This window comes from Eleutherodactylus coqui, chromosome 1, assembly GCF_035609145.1.
Source record: "Eleutherodactylus coqui strain aEleCoq1 chromosome 1, aEleCoq1.hap1, whole genome shotgun sequence".
Taxonomy (NCBI): domain Eukaryota; kingdom Metazoa; phylum Chordata; class Amphibia; order Anura; family Eleutherodactylidae; genus Eleutherodactylus; species Eleutherodactylus coqui.
Window position 1 is genome coordinate 468,663,008 of NC_089837.1, and position 19,527 is coordinate 468,682,534.

At 44.4% G+C, this 19,527-nt stretch overlaps 1 pseudogene; it reads left to right on the forward strand.

Annotated features, from left to right (window-relative positions):
* The first annotated feature begins 1,973 nt into the window (after positions 1-1,973).
* LOC136606241 (uncharacterized) overlaps positions 1,974-19,527 on the forward strand; it is a 31,139-nt pseudogene continuing 13,585 nt past the window's right edge.

Below are 19,527 nucleotides of genomic sequence, written 5' to 3' on the forward strand. Positions count from 1 at the left end.
CACCGCGCACCCTAGTGAATATGTATGTGTATATATTGTGACAAGTTGGGTTTGCTTGCCACGGGATCGCCAAACTTTGATACCGGAATGGCCACCAGCCATGCAGAAATGCTTCAGAGAAGTGGATTCTCTTTAAATCTGGCTCCTGCCAGCTTTTATTCACAGCACATAACAACCTGTGTTTAGCTTCCTCCTTAGCCAATCTCCCAAGGTGCTCATTCTCCTCTATCAGGATTCTTTCTGTCTGCTCCTCTGTGAACAGCCTTTGCCTCTTGGCCTCTTCTCCAAGCAGACACAAGTTGACCTTTCCTTTTTCCAACCGCACGTCATATCTATTATTAGCAGTTTTCCATACTTCCTCAACAAACTTTGTGTAAGCTTGCATTGGTGCAAATCCGTCCTGAATTTTAAACAAGCGTTCTCCTTCTGTCTCGCCCTGGACCTCAGGATCTGCACTGACAACTTCACTTGTCTCACTAGCAGCAGCCTTTTTCCTTTTCTCACCTTTAATACTACTTGTCACCCCTCTCTATAATTTGCTTTCACTACTCCCCTCTATTCCTAGAGGCTTAGTTGTACTCACTCCCACATGGGCATTGGCTGCACTCCTTCTAGCAACCTGTTCACATGGTTGCTTAAGGTGGTGAACATTTCTATCCAAATCAAACCTAGAAAACATCCCACAATCCCCCACACACATTTCAGGGTTAAAGAATGTATGGCACATTGTACAGATTCTCCTGCACCGACCTGCAAAAAAGACAAGTTATGCATTTTGTCGGGCTTTGCATTATCAGAATGTTCCAGTCCATATTGCATCATTTCCTCAGTCCGTGGAGTGCTCTCCCCACTCCCCCAACTTGATAGGTGGCATTGCCGCCGCTCCTCTGCACCCCCAGATGACAGTCCTTGAATACAGTTCACACTTGCAGCAGATCCTTTACCTCTCACAGTTGGAAAAAATGGGAAAAATCTGTGCCCAACATAAATTCTACCGGCAGTCTCTCATTTTGTCAGGACCCATGTCACCGTATCATAGGGAGTCTCAAAGCTTAAACTCACCCCTTTATCAGTCTCCGGACTACAACAGAGAAATGGCAAATTGTCTGGCATCACAGTAGACTTGTCCTGCTGCGGATCCAAGTCCACTAACAGTGGGATCCCACCCACTATCAGCTGGCAGGTTCTCACCTCCAACTTTACTATAACTGGGCTCTGGTGCACAGCCGTCTGTGTTGTCACAACTCCAGACGCGGTCCATCTGTCTCCTGGTGACAGACTCCTGCTGTCGATGCCTGTTGCCCATGGCAACCGCAAACTTTGGCCCTTTAAACGCAGCTAGCAGACTTTTGTCGCTCCACACAGCAACCAGAGTTTTTCAGCCTCCTGTCCCTTTAAACCCCAGCAACACTGCTCACCGCTGACATCCTCAGTACATGCGTTGCTCTGTGCACCAATCCATTTGTGCCAGCGCATCCTCCACCATATGTGACAAGTTGGAGTCTGCTTGCCACGGGAACACCCACATTTGATCCCGCAATGGCCACCAGACGTGTAGAAATGCTCCAGAGACAGGCTGCAGGTGGGGAGTAAGCAGTCTATTCTCTGAAACTGAAAGCAGCAGAAGATGGTGGCTGTTCACCCTGATGCAGGACTTCCAAGCGATCTGAGACAGTAACAATATACACATACCCTGGACCAGTTCTCCCTTGATAGCAGCCTCCGTTCAGCAGGAGGCAGGGGCAGCACATGATGTCATCACTGTGCTCTGTCGGCCCATGTGACTGCCTCTTTCCCCCTCCCCCACTGCTCTTCTCTAGTTCTTCTCCAGCTGGCTGCACTGACTGCCTCGTGATCGCTGCAGTGCTGCAGGTAGAGCGGCCAACTGGTAATGCACTTAATGTGCATATGTGTATGGCAGAGGGCGGCCTCCGAGCCCCCTGAGCGCAGAGGCTGGGTCGCCACCGCGACCCATGACGGTACGCCTATGCTTGCGTAAGTATTTTTTCTGTTGACACTGCTGCGCATTTTTTGCTGTATACCTTAGCACCTCACTAACTTTATTCCCGTTTTCTTTGCAGTTTTGGACCTAAAGAAGAAGTGGTGTTCAGCGTGTGACCAGTTCCAAAAGGAATATACAGCCAAGCCACAGAGTGCAGCTGGCGGGAAGGCAAAAAAGCCGTTCATGTATATGAGCCAGCTCATGTACTTGGCCCAACCATGGGAACACGGCAGTAAGTATATTCGTGCATCTGAGTTTGGTTTATGCCATGTCCTCGTCCTGCTGCACTTTTACCCTATAGTGTTTAACGAACTGGGGTTTCTTCCAGACTGCGGCTTTGCATATCTGCTCGACCGAAGCTGAGCTATGTTCGGCCCATAAGGATGCTACTGCCCTTGTAGAATGGGCTTTAAGAGCTAAAGGGATTTCCTTCCCGAGGGCCTTATAGGATCCTATGATGGCTAGGCGGATCCACCTGGCTATGGAGCTTTTTGCTACTTTTTTCCCTTTATTTGGGCCACTGAACTGGACGAACAAGTTGTCGTCCCGCCTCCAGTGGCTTGTCGCCTCTATGTAGCCTAGAACTGCTCTCCTAACGTCCAGACAGCTTAGGGTTTTTTCTTCCTCGTTTTTAGGTTTACTAAAGAATGAGGGGATTATTATGTCTTGGGACCTATGAAAATGTGATACTACTTTTGGCATAAACGCCGGGTCCGTTTTAAATACTAATTTGGTGTCCGAGATTTTCAGGAACGGGTGGCGAATGGATAAGGCCTGAAGCTCGCTAACCCGTCTTGCAGAGGTGATGGCTATGGGTAAGCATTTTTATGGGTAGTGCTTCGATCAGCTCGAATGGTACCGTTGTCATGGCCCTTAGGGCCCGATTAAGGTTCCAGTCTGGAAAAAGATTTATGGGCCTAGGCCGTAATCTAGTTGCTGCTGCTAGGAACCTGTTGACCCATCTGTTGTCTGCGAACTTTGTGTCACATATGGCGCTAAGGGCTGTGACCTGGACCGTCAGGGTGCTTGGAGAGAGGCCCATCTCTAGGCCCTCCTGCAAGAACTCTAAGATTAGAGGGATGTCCGGGATAGAATCCCCGCGATCCCTTCCCTGTCTCCATGAGGAAAACCTTCTCCAAACTTTCTGGTAGATAAGGTGGGTCGTCTTTTTTCTGCTGGACATTAACGTTTCTACTACTCTCTCTGAGAATCCCTTCTCTTTTAGTGAGGATTCCTCAAGAGCCATGCTGTTAAGTGGAGCTTGTCTAGGCTCGGATGGTTCAGTGGCCCCTGCAATAGAAGATCTGTCCAGGTAGGGAAGGTGACTGGGTCCTGGACGCTCAATGTTGCTAGAAGACCGAACCAGCTTCTCTTGGGCCAGAAGGGGGTCACCAGGATTAGTGTGCATACCTGGGTTCTGAAATGTTGTAAGACTCTGGGGATCAACGGTATGGGAGGAAAGGCGTACACCAGTCCCTCTCCCCAGTCTTGGCCTAGGGCGTCTACTGCTGTCGGACGATCTCCTGGCCGGAGGGAGAAGTTGCTTACTTTGGCATTTTCCCTGGTTGCGAACAGGTCCAATTGTGGAGTCCCCCACTGGTTGGTCTGGATTCTGAATGCTTCCAGGGAGAGAGACCATTCTCCTGGGTCTATTTGCCTCCTGCTGAGAAAGTCCGCTTTTTGGTTTAGCGTCCCCTTCAAGTGGGTTGCTGTGATCGAGAGGATCTGGCCCTCTGCCCAGTGGGAAATTTTCTGTGCGATGTTTTGCAGGGCGGGAGATCTTGTGCCCCCTTGGTGTCGTATATGGGCGACCGCGGTGATATTGTCTGACAGTATCTTTATATGCTAGTCCCGCAGCGAGTTCCCTAACTGCTGTAGGATCTGCCATACGGCCTGTAGTTCCCTGTAATTTGAGGACTGTTCTTTTGTCCTTTGAGGCCATGGACCCTGAAAGAACTGGTTCCCCACATGCGCTCCCCATCCCCAGGCGCTTGCGTCCGTTGTGATGTGAGTGGCTGGGTTTTGTAGCCAATGAACCCCTTTCCGCCGGTTCTCTGGGGATGTTTTCACCGCGCTTGGGATGTACATTCTTGTCCCTAGAGAGGACTGCCTTTTGTCCCACGTGGATAGGACTGAGGCTTGCAGGGCTCTGGTGTGAGCCTGGGCCCATGCTACTCCTGGAATGCATGACGTCAAGCTTCCCAGGAGAGACATGGCTTCCCGAATTGTGCATAATCGTCTCCGTAGAAAGGTTTTGACTAGCTGTCGGATTTTTTGTATTTTCTCCTCGGGTAGGCAGGAGCATTGCGATTCTGAGTCGAGCGTTATACCCAGAAATGTTTTCTGCTTGTCGGGATCTAGGCTGGATTTTTCCCAGTTTATGATCCATCCTAAGGATTGGAGAAGTTCTAGCACTATCCTCAGGTGTTTCGTTAGGAGTTCTCTGGACTCTGCTATTATTAAAATATCGTCCAGGTAGGGTACTATTAGGACCGACTTCTTCCTCAGGTAGGCGGCTACCTTTGCCATAATTTTGGTGAAGATTCTGGGTGCTGAGGAGATCCCGAAGGGCAAGCACCTGAATTGATGGTGCTGTATTTCTTTTCCCATATCCACTGCGAACCTTAGGTATTTCCGGGACCCCTCGTGGATCGGTACGTGGAAATAAGCATCCTTTAAATCGATGGATGCCATGTAGGCTCCTTTGGAAATCAACTTTATCGTTGAGGAGATGGACTCCATCTTGAATTTTCAGTATCTGATGCAGGTGTTCAGAGGTTTCAGGTTCACTATCATCCGCTGTTTCCCGCAGGGTTTCCTTACTAGGAAGAGCCTGGAATAATGGTCCTGGGTTTCCTCGTTTTGCGGTACGGGGGATATTGCGTTTAGTTGTTGTAGGTCCCGAACGCTTTGCCTTAGTAGGTGTAACTGTTGTTTGGAGCTCCCCGTGATAACGAATTTTCTTCTGGGGAGGGACACCAGCTCTATCCGGTATCCCTGCTGTAAGATCTTTGGGATCCATGGGTCTTCAGAAATCGCGGCCCATTGATCCACAAAGCTCCCCAGCCTTGCCCCTACGGGGATGGCGTCAGGGTCTCTGCTTTGGCTCCCCCTGGTGGGGGTTAAAGAGTATGTTCCTTCCTCTGCCCTCCTTGGGGTAACTCCAGCGGCCTGTCTTGCCCTTGCCTCGGTAGGCCTCTGGCTGTTGCACTGGGGTCCGGAAGAAGGTCTTCCCTCTCTGTGGCTTTTCTTCCGGGAATCCCTTCTTTTTGTCAGCCGCCTTCTCTAGAATCTTGTCAAGGTCCGGTCCGAACAAAAACTGGCCGTAGAATGGGAGGGCGCATAGCTTATTTTTTGAGGCTAGGTCGCCTGACCACGATTTCAGCCATAACACTCTTCTGGCTGAGTTAGACTGGGCTGTAGCTTTCGCTGAGAGTTTGACAGTTTCGGCCGCGGCGTCCGCTAGGAAATTTGTTGCCATACGCAGGATCGGAAGAGAATTTAGGATCTGTTCCCTCGGCGTCTTATTGGTTAGGGGTAGCTGTAGCTGTTCTAGCCATACCCCCAGAGTTCGCGCCACACAAGTGGCTACGATCCCTGGCCTAAGTATGTTTGCCGCGGCCTCCCATGATTTCTTTAGAAGGCCCTCAGCTTTGCGATCCATGGGATCTTTTAACTGTGCGGCGTACTCAAAGGGCAGGGTCGTTTTCCTGGCTACTTTGGCCACTGGGACGTCTACCTTAGGTACCTCCTCCCAGCTTGCGCAAACTTCCTCTTCGAATGGGTACCTTCTTTTTACCCCTCTAGTGGAGAAGGAGCTTGCGTCTGGTTTCCTCCACTCTTTCTGGATTATTTTGGTGATATTCCTGTGGACAGGGAAAGTATGCTTGCGCCTCTCCCCTAGTCCCCCGAATATCTCATCTTGTAAGGTACGTGGTTCTCTGGGCTCTTCCATTTTTAGTGTAGCCCTGACTGACTTAATCAATTCCGTTAAGTCGTCTTGATGGAATAAGTATCTTTTGTAGTCCTCCTCATCTGAGGACTCCTCGGCCGCCTGTTCCTCTTGCTCCAACCCGACAGAACTCTCGGAGTCTGAAGGCTCGTCAGGAACATACGCCCTTTTCTGGCGTTTCGCTGGCGGCGCCAGCTGTGACGTTAGGGCTGATCTACCTCTTCTTTCACCAGCTTCCTAACGTCCTCCCGATTCCTCTTTAACTAGCCTAGCTACGCATGCCTTGCATAGAGGCCTCTGGTACGTAGCTGGCAGTTTTATCCCGCATTCCACGCATTTTCTGAGTTTTTTTCTGGGGGGGATGTCTTTTTTATCCCCCTGACAAATAAAGCATTTTTGCGGGTAAATATGCAATTTTTCCATACACAATACACTGGATATTTGCATTGTATTTTTTGCCGCACTGGCTACTTACGGCCGCTGAGGCTGAGGTTTCAGCTGTCTCTGGGGCTGGAGCACTCATTACTATACCGGTGCTGCAGACACCTTGCGACCTGTAGTGCTGGTTTGTTCTGGCTTCTCTCAGGTTCCTATTTTTTTTACATTTTCGCGCTCCTGCGCTAAACGCCGCCCCCTCCGCTCCTAATGCAGACGCGATGACGTAATCGCGCCCCGCCGTCGAAGGGCTTCCTGGAGCGCCGCGCTGTAACTTTGCAGGGAGGACGAGGGGGACTGAGGCTCCCGCTTTGTACCCCCCATGGGCCGCCGTGGGAGGAACCTGGCCCGGGGGTTACCACCCCATGTGGCGTCCCGGCAGTCGTCTGGCTTGGAATGGAGGACAGGCCAATGCCCTCTGATCCGCCTGTAAGTAATCCTGGCTGGCTTCTAAACCAGCCCCTCTCAGAGATCCTGCCTCCTGGCAGGACAGGAAGACACTGAGGGAAGGGGGGGAGCTTTTAACCTCTCAGTATGTTCCTGTCCTATCAGGAGGGGGCAATCTCAATTGGTGCTGTCGTGGAGACGACTGGGGAAATATATATATATATATATATATATATATATATATATAGACATTCCGCCATTTTTTGGGGCGTTCTGTTTCTACAGCGCAAAAAATGCTGCAAAAATGACTTGATAATTTTATTCTGTTGCTCAGTATGATTACCAAACAAATTTTTAATTTTTTTAATTATTTACTCTCTCCATGCTCTGCGCAAAAGAAATTTTTCCGACACAGTTGTGCCAGGGCTCATTTTGTGCGGTACGTCCTGTCATTTTCGTTGGTACAATTTTTAATTATACACAACTGTATGATCGCTTTTTATAACCTTTTTTCTTTGAGCTTGGGTGACCGAAAAAGCGCATTTCTGGCATGCCTATTTTATTTTTTTGGACAGCATTCACCGTGTGTGGACAATAATACGTTAATTTGAAACTTGGGACTTTTCGGATGCAGCAATTTAAAAAAATTTTTTTTTCTTTAATATTTAGATTCCTTTAATTGGACATAAGGATTTTTTTGGGAACTGTTATTACTTTAGTTTTTTTGTAATATAATTGGTAAAACTTTATTCTCTTTAGTTTTAAACTTCCAAGAGGGCCCTTCACAGATATAGATAAAAATTAGTAACGTTTATTAGGTTATTTAAAAGGACATGGGTTTACACTGACATAAACACACACAAATGAAAAACAAAAACAAGAAAAAACCAAAGAGTAAGACCCTGCTTGCGGGATTAGTATAGACATAGCTTGTTGAGGGATGGATGATAATCAGTACGTCAGATCTAGATACACAGTTCGTACTGGAATCTCCTCAAACCAAGTGTATATATGCCCTTAGATGATTGAGGGAAAAAACATTAATCTAGACCTCTATTTATATACTGGATCCCCAGTGATGCCACAATACTTTAAAGGTTGTTTTGCCCGGGGTCTGGTTATGGTGCACTTTGATAATATTATTAACCAGATCCCACAGAAACACACTCTTTAAATGCCAGGATTGGCTCTGGCGTACGGTAGGTAGAGATCTACCGATTGACCGTTCGCCAAAAAGTCATATAGTGGCGTCTAGAAAGTAGACTTATGCTCAAAGATAGGCTCGACGCGTTTCCCTATCCAATATTTTTTGGATAGTTCCTCAGGAGCAAAAGGTACGTATACCATCAATACAAATTTAGTCCTTTTATTGTGGACCCTTCAACACCAGGGTAGGTGAAGGAGAGAATTTCTCAAAGATAAATTGGTTTTTCGATGGATTATGCCACCGGTATCTTGTTACAAGAATGCCAAAAAATATAGTTATGCATTCCAACTCTTGCTCTTCCGGCTAGGTATACCCCTCAAACAACCACATTGACTGTTAAGCCGATCGGTATATGGATATAACCGTCGGTATAATATCTAATCAGTCATTAAGTGGAATAGACTAGAGCCAAGTAACCCTTGGTGTACATCAGTGGTTCAGTAGGAAATTGTCCTCCTCTGAATTATCACCGATATGACCTTGGTTTACTATATATCTGAGTGCTCAGTCTTTTAATTAAGCTATTGAGAGGTTGCACGAACAGGGCCCCCACAGGTTAATGAATGGCGCCTGTTTTTATCGGTGATATGGCTATCTGTCAGTTTCTACATAGCCAAAATATCACTCGATAATCATACTGCAAAGTTCAGAGGGCAGATAGAAGAAAAACCCAGATTGGCAGTTGTAGGGTTAAAGTTCGGCAGAGCAGTTGCAGTTGTAGTTACAAGCTCAGCAAAGCAGTTGCAGGATAAGCCTAAACAAGAGGACAACACCACCCCTAGAGAATAGTCCCATCCACAGTCAGATGGGACCTGGGTGAGTGGTCCAAATAGGGAGAGCAAGAGGTAGTGCCTGCGGCTCTGGTGGTGAGCGGCCGGCTATGAGGGACCAAGAGGGACCACCACTAGTGATGCTTTGATCGCTCCTGCAGTATGATGAAATGCTGTAGCATTACATCATACTGCTATCTGACAGGCAGTCTATCAAGTCACCCCACGGGGACGGCTTGATAGGCGCACTGTCAAAACAGCCCTGTCACCTGGACTGGCTCCCCTGATCTCAACTTTAAAAGTACCACCATGTCTTTATAGGCCGCCTGCAGACGGGCGGGTCGCGGGACCCGACCCCAGCGCCTGCAGGGAGGAGCGCGTACTCACCCGCACCTGGCGGCCCCGGCTCTTTCATAAGCCGGCGCATGCGCAGACCAGAGCCGCCGGCCGGGTGAGTGACGTTTCTGTGCGAGGCTCTGCGAGCCCCGCACAGAAATAGGACATGCCGCGGTTTGTTTGCCGCGTGACATTTTGCGCGCCCAAACCGTGGCCGTCTGCATAGGAGTGCGTATTGTAATGCACTCCTATGCAGGCTTTCATTGGTGAAATCCCGCCGCGGGATTTCCGCCCGTGTGCAGGCGGCCTTAATGTGATACAATGTGCGACAATCAGAACAGCCAGTCCATGCTCCGAATGTCATCCCCGGTGCCTCCTTTTATGTAGCAGCGTCTCAGCCCACAATGCGTCTGTCTGCAATTACTTCTGACGTACTTGCGTCATACATGACGCATATCACGTCATTGCGCATGCGCTACACATCGCTACTACGTGAAGACGTCTCAACGTCCAGTACGCATTCGCAGCTGTGGCAACGAGACCCAGGGCTAGGAAGCAGCGTGACCAAGTTTAGCAAACAGCCATCCTCATCCATATACTGCACTAGTGTTTCTCCTTATCAATTAATAACAGCAAAGACCGCTCTTATAATCAAATGTGTGAAAAAATGAAATATAAAGAATTACCACATATGTTGTGTAGATTACATAATACTAAAAAAATCACTGGGAACATACACATGTATGAGTATGTAAATATGTGTGTATCAAAAACATCTCACCAAAAGTGACAAATATAAATATACATGTATATCAAGAATCTATAGAAAATATATATAGTGACCAGTAATCAATTTAAAGAACAATTTTATTTATAAATTCATAATTTATTATGAAACTTTTTTAAAAGTACATACATCAAAAAAAAAATATTCATCATATATAAAGGTTGCAAAATGTCATTGTCCTTTCATTTGTTGCACAATGGCACGAACATAAAGCGTGGAGGCCATTCGCTGGGCCATCCCACAGTACAGTGGTGTGTGTAAATTGCGACAGAAATGCCTTGCACTCCCTTTTATCTCCCCACGCAGTTATTAAGGTTTTTTTTAAACCAATATTTGTATGTTGACCCCTTTTTTTCCTATTGTTTTTCTTTATTGATATCCTAACTTTCTTTCCTTTCAGATTTCTTACGACCGGAGAGTCCTATATTTCTCTACAACTCCAGTTAAGGATTGGGACGTTGACAATTGCGGAGATAGTCCCCCATATGTGCTTGGTACTTTGGCGCGAACTGATTCCACAAGTTATGCCCTTCCCCACGATTGAGTAATGGAAGTCAATAGCCAATGGATTTATGGACAGAACATGCTTTCCGAATTGCTTTGGTTTCCTGGATGGGAAACATGTTGGGGTCTGTAAACCTGAACATTCGAGCTCTCTTTTTTTAATTAATTTTTTTCTGTCATGCTATTAGCGATTGTTGACAGCCGGTGCTAATTTGTCTTAGTAGACATTGGGATATATGGCAGCACGGTGGATACACAGGCCAACACCTTCAGAATGGTGATTTAAGTATTCCTCCACCATGCCCCCTTCCAGACACCACTAGCCCGTTGGTGCCATTCTGCCTTGTAGCAGATGAAGGTTTTGGACTTAGCCGCAGCGTTATGCGTACTTACCCGTGAAGACGACTGACGGACTCCAGAAAAAGATTTAATTCCCGTGTTGGCACTTGAGCGCGCATTTGGCCAGTTGGAATCCCCGTGGTGTGTCCTACAGGGAACAATACAATTTATGCCCGAAAATGATGTGGCACTTGTCCAAGCATGTGTAGTGCTGCATAATTTTAGCTTTTTCCACGATGGACCCCAAGATCTAGAGGTGCGAGGGTCAAGAACTACAGCTTATCAGTACTGCAGTGGCCGCATCAATGGTTCGCCCATCCTCCTTGGCACTGTGAATATGAGATCCCTATGCGGACTATTTTACATCCACTGCTGGATGCCAGGCTATTCCACAAAGCCTTGGTTAAGGCTAGTTTAAATTTTATAACCTGTTGCCTACAACTGTTTATGTAATTTGTGTGTGAGGATTTTCCAATGCCTTGTCACTTGCCTGTGTTATAGTGTTTGTCCATATGAGTTAACAATTTTGTCTTTAAGTGGTGCGGATGGAAACTATCACACAGTGTCCTCTTATTTGACAGTTTTCACCACGCTAATAAATTCTTTTGTGTTTTGAGATATACATTAGCATGACTGTTTTCAGGCCAATGTGTACTTTAGCCGAGCTTTGAAATACGTGGTCCACTCTTGGCCATAAGGTAGTGACCCACTGCAGTTGGAGGAAAAACAATATGGTGACTACTGCTACTTACTAGAGATGAGCGAGCATACTCGATAAGGCAAACTACTCGAGCAAGTAGTGCCTTATTCCAGTACCTGCCCGCTCGTCTCTAAAGATTCGGCGCGGGTGACAGGTGAGTTGCGGCAGTCAACAGGGGAGAGAGAGGGAGAGAGAGAGATCTCCCCTCCGTTCCTCCCTGCTCTCCCCCACCGGCACCCGATATTAAAACAAAACCCCTGTCCCCTTTAAAAGCAAACACATGTGATTACAGACTTCTGGCAATGTTGTGCGAGCTATGGCAGAAGTCAAGGATGGTATTGCATTGCTTGCAATTTTATTGCTGATGCTATTAGTCCCAGCACTTTATTAGGCTTAACAGCAACACCTTTGTGGCCTATGCAATTCCAGGCGCCTATTTGCATTGGGTTATGCAGCACGGGGAAAAATGTCTAGTGCTTACTCCGACTGATGCTGGATGTTGAATGCATGTTGCCTTTTTGCAGGGGCGTTATAAAACCCAAAAAGAAGGTTTAAGGGCACATTTTTCCCAGCAGCATGTGATGTAGGGCAAAAGAATGCAATAGTGATAACATTGTTGGTGCTCTTTACGCTGCAAGGTGATTATTAAAAAGATGCGCAATCACCCTGCGCAAGGCCAGGGTGATACAGAAGACAAGCCGAAACACTTATCTCTGTCAGGAGGGTAAGGCTGTGACACAGACAAGCACTGCAACTAAAGGATGCAAAGTATACGCAGTAAGGTGCTTGTACGCTTTTTGAAACTGCACTCACCAGGGAGGCCAACACTGCCTATACAGGCAAACGCTCGTGCGGAATGGAGAACCCAGCTGGACCGCTGTGTTCTTCATACTCAGCCTGCCATCATGGAGTAGCATGCAGCGCCTACCATTGTTTCTGCTGTATGCCATGCCCTGATGACAAGCTGGGTATGGAGAACAGAGCGGACCAGCTGTGTTCTCAATAACCCCACATGGAGCGCTTGTCACCAAAAAACAACAAGTCAATCTGGGCATAGAGCAGGTGCATGCAGAGAACACGCAGGAGCACCACGCTTGCAGTATGTATCACCCTCTCCCAATGCAATTTTTTTACTCAATGTTTCACCAATCGACTTCCAGTGAAAATGTACAAAACGATCAAGGGTGAAATGTAGTTAGCAAAACAACATTAGATTTGTGTTTGTTGAGACTCAGTGGCCCTTTACATGGGATGTATAGACTAACACACAATTATGAATTATATTTCATGACTGTACTGCGTGACAAAATTTTACGGGTGCCTCACCCATCATGACCGACCTGTGTTTTGCCTCTGTATGGTCAAACACACACAAACACAAAAAAATAAATTGCCCAAAAACTTACAGCCTCACGGGCCTCAAAAAAAGACAGTTGACGAGCCGTTCTCTGGAGGACCCAGCCCTACTGGATTGGCTTTGGCGTCGGTGCAGCTACTTCTTATACTGCCAACATAAAGAAAAGGGAAATAAAAATGAGTAATTTAATAACAGGCATAGCCACAGGTGGAGTCCAGGCTTATGGAAAGCACATGGGAGACATCCATGGAATATGGCGCATAGGGATGCATTAAGTGCAGTAAAGGTCAAAAAAAAAAACATGGTTAAAGACAAAAGCATCAGAGGCCAAAAAAACAAAAAAAAAAACTCTACATACCCAGTATCACTGTTGCGTCAATAAGTGTGTCAATAATAAGGCAAACCGATTCACCTTGGCCACCGACCACACCTTAACCGAAGCTTTCCCCAAGAATCGTAACAATCCCCCAACCAACTCAGCTTCAGGCTGTCCTTCTACATCCTCCACCCATTGCTTTCATTCGCACCACACTGACTCGTAAGCTATCCATGTTCCTGTGAGTAAGTGCAGGAATGATTTTAAATGCTTGCAGGAGTTCACGGATTCATTTTTTTCCTAACTTTTTGTGGGAAAAAAATTGATTCTCTTCTTTCTTGTGTTTGTGTATGCTGGGTGGGTGTGTAGTCATTATGTCTGCAATGCAATAACTTCTATCTCAGCACTACTGGAATGTCAAGGAGAGCAGCATCCGATGGAGCATATCAAACAGAGATTCTGAAGTCCTCAGCGGATAAAAAATCCAATAGCCATCTTTATTGTTTAAAACAACTCCATAAGTAGAGCACAAAAAATGCGACGTTTCGTCCCATGCAAAGGACTTTGTCAAGCAAGGCAGTGGCAGAGAACAAGCACGCAAGTCATTTAACAGAAGATAAAATAACAGGTAACAGGTATAAAATAAATGTAATATAAAAAAATTAACTTTTTAAAAAAAATTTAAACTTTAGATATTTAGTATTATAAATCCTGAAACTTTAACAACAAAAATTTTTTTGCAAACTTTAAAAAAAAAACTTTTTATAAATTTTGAAAGCGCAGCCCTGCATCGCTCCTGGGTTGGGAATACTAGATTGCTCCTGCGAACTGGAGGGCAGTTCTACGCTGCACTCCGTTATTGGGGTAATGGGCTTTGGGAAACGGGAGGGGGCGGGGAGGTTATGCCAAGCTGTCATTGCCATTTGCATGCTTTGGCGTAGCTATGGGGATGGTGTGTATATTGTATATATGCAATTAATTGTATATGAGGCAGTCAAAATTGTTCTATTGTGTAATACAACTTCAAAGGGGTGTTTAGAGGTGTTGCCATCTCTAATAGAAATTATATGTAGCCCTGAGTGCTCATTCTAACATCCGGCAAGCTTCGAAACACGGTTACCAAATGCTGGCCATAACTGTCTACAGCGTCCTGTGGTGTGTTTTGATTTCTTATGACAGCAATCACCTCCCGCTGCCACTCCTCCTGCCGGCTGGGCTGCTGTTGCTGTAGGCCTTTTTTCGTAGTGAATATTTAAAAAAAAACAATTCTAAACAAAAACAGAAGGAACATCCCACTCAAAGTTCTGGTCAGGAGAAACCAGAATATTTACTAACAAAGATAATACTGAAAAGAAAGTAATACTCACCATATCAACAATAAAAAAAACACCGAATATCAGTCCAGAACACCAAGAATTAAACAAAAGACCCATAAATGCCCAAAGGTACAAAAATCTTCTACCTAGAAAAGTAACAGAGGCGCCTAGTCCATCACTCAATAAAACAAATTCAACTCAAGATCACAATATAAAGAAGCAGAAAGAAAGTACATGCAAAGATATACTCATCCCACCATCCACCCCGATGAACATGATGTCTATACCCACCAGATTTTTTAGAACTTTGTGGCCTGAATTCACAACCTATTCGCCAACCCACTACAGCACCCCTATACCATAATCTGCCTTCAGTAAACAAACCTTCATCTTTTTTAGGATATCGCCCCATGAACCTTCAACCCCCTCTTTCAACGTTGATAACCTTCACAAAAAAGGAAAAACAAGCAACCTCAAAACAACTCCCTTCAAGCCAATTAAACAAACCTTCAAGAACACGATCAAGGATGAATCAATTCTACTCCTCCTTCACATCAATGACCCCAACTCAGAAAAGAAACCAAAAGGAAGAAGAGGCAAACTCCTCTAAAAAAATAAAAAGGAAGCCAACCACACATCGACTGAAAAAATAAGTCCGACGGAACCCCAAAAATACGTGATTTTTAATATTTCACAACATATCCTCTGTAGAAAAGAAACATTTTATCAAAAAGCTTGTCATTTTGCCCATCCAGATGCTCCAACCTCTTTCAAACACTTCATCAGAAAATTATCATTAAATCGATATTGTATAATAAATCAAGAGACAGAAAAAGGAAAACAAGATGATGAAGAAATGAAATTTGGAAGACCTTATCTTGATAGATTTAATGCCCGTAGTAAAATTTATCTCACAGAGACAAACGGCGAGGTCATTGAATTATCTTACCAAAATGGTTTAAAGGATCTAAATAAAACGTGCAATAATCAACCAAAAGTAAATAAATCAAATTTAACTAAAACCCAACAATTCACTTTAAAAGAACTAGTCAAACAATAACAGATAGTAATAAAGAGAGCTGACAAGGAGGGGGTGGGGGTATTGACACTGATTATGACTAATAAGGAATCCTTGAGGATATTACAAAACATAAGTTACTATAAGAAGCAAAATAAGGACCCAGCAGAAGAAAAATCCGCATCCCTCAGCACCTTAAATAACCAAGCAGTTATATCTAATAGCCTATCCAAAGTAGAAGGGAAATATATTTGTTTACCTAATCCAGAGATCCCCTATTTTTATCACCTTCCTAAGATCCATATAAACCTAACCCAACCTCCAGGTAGACCAATAATTGCAGGCATTAATTCAGTAACCATTACACTATCCAAATATAAAGATAGGTAATTACAAAGATATGTTACCCAAACGTCGTCATACCTCAAAGACACTGGACACTTATTGGATCTACTTAAGAATATAAAATAGAAGACATCTTATAAATAGTGCACGCTGGATGTGGATTCACTCTACTCATATATACCGCTCAAACTGGGGATACAGGCTATTGAATCCTTTTTAATTAAAGATCCACTAATGTCGACTAATCCAAGAAACTTTATTTTAGAGTCTCTTCACTTCATTTTAACAAACAATTATTTCTCGTATGATAAAAAATTCTACAAACAAATACAAGGGACAGCAATCTTTTTATGGGGGCTCTTGAACAGGAAAATTTGATTGACTTGCATGTTACTTTACAGAAGAGTTATAGATGATATTTTAAATATTTGAGATGGGGAAGAGGAAGTCTTATACATTTTTTATTAATAACTTAAAACAAAAACAAGTGTAATCTTCATTTTACAGATATGATTAACCCCAGAGGGATAATATTTTTAGATTTGGAATTCTCCTCGACTATGGATAATATTGAAACAAAGACATTTTAAAAAGGTTGACACCAACAGTTACCTGGACTTCCACAGATGTTATTCAAAACAATGGAAAGTTAATATACCTTATGGACAACTTAAAAGAATAAAAAGGAATAGTTTATCTGTAGCAACATTTAAAGAACAAGCACTTCAAGGAAAAAGGATACCCTGAGAATTTAATTAATAGTATATGAGAGAATAGTAGAAGAACATGATCACCCTACAACTTTGAAGACGTGAAAAAATGCAAAAAGACAACTACCACACAACAAAGAAAAAAAAGAATGACGATACCTATAGAAAAACAGCATTCATAATGAATAGAGATGAACGAACGTACTCGGTAAGGGCGATTTCGTAATCGAGCACCACGATTTTCGAGTACTTTACTACTCGGGTGAAAAGTACTCGGGTGCGCTGTGGGGCGGGGGGTTGCAGAGGGGAGTGGGCGTAACAGGGGGGAGCTCTCCCTCTCCCCCCACTCCCCGCTGCACCCCCCGCCCCACAGCGCACCCGAGTAGTGAAGTACTCGAAAATCGCGGTGCTCGATTGCGAAATCGCCCTTACCGAGTACGTTCGCTCATCTCTAATAATGAAGTATAGTTCACAAGATTACCACATCAGGAAAATTCTAATTAAAAACTGGGAAATCTTGAAGAACGACCCCTGTTTAAAAGAAGTATGTCACAGAAGGGGAAATAAAAACAATCACAGAACATGGCCATATACTTACTGACTGAGCAGGGCAGATAGCTGCATCCTCTCAACATGCAGGAAGCAAACTACCAAATGAAGGAGCTAATTACAAAGTTGCCGGTCTGCATGGTGCATTACATGTATCAGAAGGTCTGCTACTTTGTATCCACTCTATATGGGAGTATACACCAAGCAGCTACCCCCCTCTATATTAAGAGGCTGTGTGAATGGCTGTTTCATCGGTGTCCCTCACAGGTGTAATTAGCTCCCTCATTTGGTAGTTTGCTACCTGCATGTTGAGAGGATGCAGCTACCTGCCCTCCTTAGTCAGTAAGTATGTGGCCATGTTCTGTGACTGTTTAAAAGAAGAAACTATGGATAATCCCACCCTCGTATTTAGAAAGAATATGATATTGCATAACACATTAACTCCTTCATGTCCAAGGAAAAATAAGAAGACCATCAACAATAAACAATATCCTCTTACTATACGCCCTCCCGGTGCCCACAAATGCGGAAAAACACGATGCAAATGCTGTTGACGTATGGAACATAGGAAGAAAGAAATTTAAATCAAAACCAGGAATCTTAAAATAAAACACACCATGAATTGTGGGACCAATTACATAATTTATTTATTAGAATGTCCTTGTGGAAAACGTTATATGGGAGAACTAAAAATGCTCTATGTACATATATTTTAAAACATAGATTTAATATAAAAACTGTTTTTTAAAACAGCGTTTATCACTTTTTTTCTATTCAGAATTGTGACACCTCTGGACTAAAAGTAACCCCACTTGAACACCTTGAGGCACGGTCCTTCTCAGAATTGAGAAAAAAAGAAATTGTTTGAAATATAATATAGTTGTAATGAAACTGAAAAAGACAATACAATTTTTATGAATATATAGAATAATCAGCTATTTTAAATGTGGTAATTTATTTTTAATTTCTATATAAATTATTTTTTTTTTACACTGTATATACAAATGAATAACAAATGTGTGAGACGGTAATTAAAGATCCGCCCCCTGGTGTCCAAACCTCTTTGCGCAAAGGGGTGCAGAACGTGGGTGCTCAGGCCAAAGGCCTCATCAGCCACAATAACGAGTGGGGCTGGTGGGTTCGAAGAACCAGGAAATGCATGTGGTGCTGGCAGGGACAGCTGGTTGGAAAGAAGCTGCTAACCCATTCTGGAAGCCCTGAAGATGCAAGTATCCACAGTTCTTCCATAGGACCTGATATCAACAATTATAAACTTGTACTTGCCCTCAGCGACAGCCAACAGAACTACAGAAAAGTACTGTTTGTAATTGTAAGACTGGGACTCTGAGCTTGCCACCTTCTTCTCATGGATGTGCTTACCATCCAGTGCCCTGATGCAGTTTAGAAACTGCGCTACGACTGCAAAACCTTCAGAGATGTCCAGCCAGGTTTGTGGTGAGGGTGGAGGCATCACCAAGGGCTTCAGCTGTGTCCAAAGCACATCGCTGATACTCTTGACAATTCCAGAGGGGTGGAACTGCCCAAAAGAAACTCAAAGTGTAGTAAACTAAATGCGTTTTCCGGTGGCAAGGAATGTATTAAAAAAATAAAAGAAATGGGTACACACCACACCAAAAGCACACTTCCTAGGGAATACATGTAGGGGAAAAGGTACTCTAGGCCGAGCAAGTTTCAACATTGCGATTACCACTCCCCCATTCCCCCCACAAAATAAACTTACTTCAGGGTGACCAGCAGACGTTCCTCAGCACTGATATACTGATGCATGTACATGTTCCTGTATGTCGGTCCGGGACGCATAACCTCCAGCAGCTTGTCGAGGGTGGACAACAACATACGGCTGAAGGCTATAAACGTCACCAGATGCTGATGTAAATCGCAGTAGAGGCTTGCAAAGTAGCTTTTATGGCCTCGCTGTGATACCAGAGAATGCATCCAGAATCTCTGCTTATTCCTTCTGGGCTCTTACTCCGGCATTGTAAAGGGTAGTAAACCAGAATCAGCCACAACCCAGGCGAGCAGCACATCATCCTTACAGAAAGACATGCTTTCAAGACCACATCTAGCACTGAAGTAAGCTCATTAAAATGGCCAATGTGTAGTCATCTGACTGTTTCAGGGGCATTTCTTGTGGGTTGGCTTAATTCTGGCATTATCAGCTTGCTTGGCTGCATTTTTAAACAACGCATGACCCGGGTATGCTAGACTCACTTCAGGCACACAAACCTCCCCTTTTATGGTTCAATATGTTTTTATTGATTTTGTATTATATTCCATTAACATTCTTCAAAATAAACCAAAATTATTGCAATTAAATTGTTGTTGTATTCTAGTCCTTGGCACTTGTTTTCCTTCGTTGTCTTTGTTTCTTCAGTGAATCCCGCCGTGTTGAGCGCAATAACTAATAACATTGTTTGAAAAATGCATATGTCAACCCAACTGGGAACGGGAATATCAAATATGCAATTGTGAGCTA